The 4,569-nt window shown below is 31.3% G+C and overlaps 2 long non-coding RNA genes across 2 annotated transcripts; both read right to left on the reverse strand.

The window, feature by feature from the left end:
* Nucleotides 1-245: 245 nt before the first annotated feature.
* LOC104644287 (uncharacterized) lies at nt 246-742 on the reverse strand. The gene is made up of 2 exons (XR_741790.4): nt 572-742; nt 246-482 (listed from the first exon to the last, which is right to left on the reverse strand). It is a non-coding gene; the product is annotated as an uncharacterized lncRNA (long non-coding RNA).
* Nucleotides 743-3,354: 2,612 nt separating this feature from the next.
* On the reverse strand, nt 3,355-3,828 carry LOC101267998 (uncharacterized). The gene is made up of 2 exons (XR_741791.4): nt 3,692-3,828; nt 3,355-3,596 (listed from the first exon to the last, which is right to left on the reverse strand). It is a non-coding gene; the product is annotated as an uncharacterized lncRNA (long non-coding RNA).
* Between the last annotated feature and the right edge of the window lie 741 nt (nt 3,829-4,569).

The following is a 4,569-nucleotide window of genomic DNA, read 5'->3' on the forward strand; positions in this document are numbered from 1 at the left end:
AAGCGGCAAAAGATTGCCATATGATACAAACACTAAAATGAATAACCTAAATAATGCTATAATTAAAATAACTCATGAGCGAATTTCACAATTAGATAAACAACATACAGAGTGTAATCTCATAGGTTGAGTCTAAATATGATAGAGTGTGCGACGTTCAGCTCAATTAAATCATATTTACACAAACATATAAATGCAGTCATTTCAAACGAAGAATGCTATGTAAATAAAATAGAGCAAAGAGATACGAAGCGTAAATCCATAGCCAAAATCGGATAATAAAATTTGAATTCGGTGTAATTAGAACAAGATAACAACTCAAAATGTTACTAGAGTTTCAAACTAAAATTTAAACACAATAAACCTAAAGAAGACGATAAGCATAGATAAACCGTTGAGAACTGCGGAATGTGGTTCTACTTCGATCTCTGTCTCATCTTTCGGCGCTTCCTCTTCAACCTCCTCATACGCTTCTTCTTCCACTGAAAACAAAAATTGACAAAATTTAGCATTGAAAACTTCCGGAATGAGTGAGAATGGAGAAATTTCATGCAACAAAATTCATTTTTACCTTAGCTCTCATTCTGAATTGGTGATGACCGGAGAGTTTTCTTCACTTCTCAGGGAGAGAATATCAAATGCGGCAGTGATGAAAGAAGATGCTAATAGGGTTTAGATCAATTATATAGTAAACCCTAAAGACGTGGGATCATTGATGGGCCTAAAATGTAATTCAACTTGGGTCCAGTTATTATTAGGCCCAATCCCGCGGTTCTTAATGGATGAATCGGGTATTTGAAATTTATTCACACCGTTATTCTTCTTTTTGAATTTGATGCACTTGAGTCGCACCGATATGCATAAGGTAGTCTTTTTTATTAAATATATAAATGTAGTTGATTGCATTCACAAAATCACACACATATAGATGATGCATATTGAGATAGAGTATTATATTGAAGAATGTGACGTAAGATATAAGATCATCATTATAATTAACAAGTTATTATTGTATTTTCATATCAATACCCATGACACTAAGGAAATAGGTGAATGGATATTGGGTATAATTAAATGCTTACTGAATTAATGTTTGATCAAAATGAAATTTTTCAACTTTGAAATACGAGTTTAACGTCTATTTTGTCATGAATTCTAAATGACTAATGAGAATTTCTTAGATTGTTCAATGGTAAAGAGTATAATTTCACATGCATACGTAGTTGATCATCATAATTTAATAGTTGAAATTTTGATTTTTTGAAATTGTGTACATTTATTTTATTTGATTATTATTTATTTTCACTTTTATGAGTGGAATTGTACAAATCTCAAAAGTTTATCTAAATTAGGTTGTTGAAACATGACAATATTCGAGGATCAAAATATATAAGATAATTTTCGAAATATAATTCAAAATATGTGATCAAACGCAAGCCAACACAATAGGAAATGGCCCAGGGATTTAGTTTTATAATTCAAATATTATTTAAATCGTGTGACATTTTCATAAGATGTTAGAGTGGGTTGACAATATGCTTATATGAATTTGCACAATCTTTCTATTACGAACTAACTTTTGAAATTAAGCTAGACTGAAATGTCATATTTTTACATGATATCATAGTCAAGTTCATACTTGTTTGAACTTACAACACACGCCCCAATTGAGCAGGCCCATAAAAAGGGTATAATAGTGTATTAAAATCTCACATTGATTAAAAAACAAACAGACAATTTACTTAAATAGACTTGAACTGTTTTCCCTTCATAAATTAAATTTTGGAAATAAGGTTTATATGGATCTCAAAATGTGTGGATACTGGGAACAACTATTTGTACGGTCATTTTCTTCTTATCAAATGTTAATAAGAGTAGCATCTTTCTTAAGCTGAAAAAGCCTACAACATTGATTTTATCTTCTCTACACTTACCTATTTTAGTCGATAAATATGAGTAAAATTGTCAACGTTATACCCTTTTACTAATTTATACAACACATTTTTTCTGTTAAATCATTCACAAAAAAAGAATTTATACATTTCTGGTAAATATCAAAGAATACTGTCAAATTTTTACCCATATTGGATCCTACTTATTTGACACAAAGTGCACAAAAGATGCATTATTACATTTAGAAATTCATTTGCTTTACAGACAGAACTGAAATCTTGTGTTTACTGAAGGGAGAATCCCTTGGTTCAAAAAAAGGTCTCATGAAGGCAACAGCAGCGATAACTTAATAAAAACTTTCTTAATATATGTGTGAGTTATGTGAGAAGCACTTAACTCACACATCACAAATGGTGCGCTTTTCTGCAACTAAACCAAAGCGCTAGGAGCAACTTCGAGACATTAACTTTGTCTGCTTGGGGATACACGACCTTCGACTACTCTATAAAAGGAATGATCATCTGGGACCATAAAAAATAGCACTAGTGCAGTAAAACAAAAGAACAAGTGAACTTTCTAAGCCCTCGCATTTACCATACCATAGGCAAGGGCCAAATAGCACAGAACAATGTCATGTCATCTTATACAAGACAGCATTACATTCACAACACTTAACAATATATGTCTATTCATTGCCGAGTAGAATGCATTACAGGTGCGACTACTAAGCTTAGACTGTAATGTAGATCTCATTACCCATCCTGGTAAAGGAAAACTAAGGTCCAGTTTCAAAATAGTACTACACCTCAATCTGCTCACAAAAAAGATCAAGGTCAACTACATACATACTCACTGCCCAAATTGCTCAAATCAATCAATATCTGGTACATGAACTTACAAGTTAAACCACATCAGAACAGGTTTAGGAATTCAGATGCTACGCAAGCAAACCACAACACACACTTCAAACTAGTCATCAGTCAAAAACTGGACTTCACTAAATTACAGTTCAAATAGGCAAGTTTTCACTACGGGATGGAAGCAAATTCAAATATCCATCTAAAATGGACTCAGCATAAAGCATACTAATGCACCATTTTTTGGGATGAAAATACCTAAGAAATGTCTGCACTCCATAATGATCAAACATTAATTGAACTTTAAATTAGACAAACAATGCGGCAAAAGATTGCCAAATGATAAGCACTGAAATGAAAAACATAAATTTGCTATAGTTTAAAGGTTAAATACAATTATATAAACAACATTCCCAGTGTAATCACAGGTGGAGTCTGACGAAGATAGAGTGTGTGCAAACATTAATCAAACCTAGCGCGGAGGAGGTTGTTTCCAAAAGCCGATCAGCTCAAATAAAGCATATTTTCACATATATATAAATGCAGACAATTCAAACACAAGAAATAGGAATGACGTAAATAAAACAGAGCGAAATAGCACAAATAATATGAAGCATAAATCCATAGCCAAAATCGGATACCAAAAATTTGTATTCGGTGTGATTAGAACAAAATCAAAACTCAAAATGTTACTGGAAGTTTCAAACTAAAGCTTAAACAGCATAAGCCTAACGAAGACGATAAGCATAAATAGACCGTTGAGAACTGCAGAATGTGGTTCTACTTCGATCTCTGTCTCATCTTTCGGCGCTTCCTCTTCAACCTCCTCATACGCTTCTTCTTCCACTGAATAAAACCAAAAAAAAATGACAAAATTAAGCATAAAAAACTTACAGAACCAGTGAAAATGGAGAAATTTCGTGCTATGAAATTGATGTTACCTTAGCTCTCATTCTGAATTGGTGATGATCGGAGAGTTCTCTTCACTTGACAGAGAGAATATTTCAAATACGGCAGTGATGGAAGATGATGACATTAGGGTTCAGATCAATTATATAGCAAACCCTAGAGATGTGAGATATGTGGATCACTGATGGGCCTAAAATGTTAGTTCGACTTGGGTCCAGTTTTTAGGCCCAATCTTGTGGCGAGAATGGATGTGCAAGAATGACCCCCAACAAGGGGTGTTTCAAATTGGAAAAATTATATAAATTAATACATTTTAAAAAATAATTACTGATTTTAATCATATTTTTTGTTTATTACCTTTATAGCAATGCTTTGTTAAATTTATAATATGTATTAAAAGTGAATTATGTATGCAATATATATGAATTATAATTGTTTTTTGAAATATATCATGTTTGTTTGGTAAAAAATTGTTACATTGTATTATAACTGTATTAAAATGTGTGATAAATGTATTATTCATCATTAAAATTTGTATTATATGTGAATAATAAATTGTTTTTTGTAATATGTATTAAACTTGTATTATAAATGAATTAAAAGTGATCAAGTGAAAAAAAAAACATTATTGCTATAAATGGTAAATATTTTTTTATTATAGTATATTTATGTAAGTTTCCCTTTGAAATTTTAGTCCCTTTTCTTCTTTGTACTTGAATTTATTGTATATTGAGACGATATTTGTTTAAAATAACTTTTCTATCTTCACGATATAATAATAAGATTTATTCACTCTCTACCCTCATATCTCACATGTAAGATCACACTACATATGTTATTATTGTTGCTAAAAATATCTTTAAATAATGAATGGACTATGTTACTCATCTGGCGGAAGTTGTATGATAGA

The sequence above is a fragment of the Solanum lycopersicum genome, chromosome 6 (genome assembly GCF_036512215.1).
Source record: "Solanum lycopersicum chromosome 6, SLM_r2.1".
Lineage (NCBI taxonomy): Eukaryota > Viridiplantae > Streptophyta > Magnoliopsida > Solanales > Solanaceae > Solanum > Solanum lycopersicum.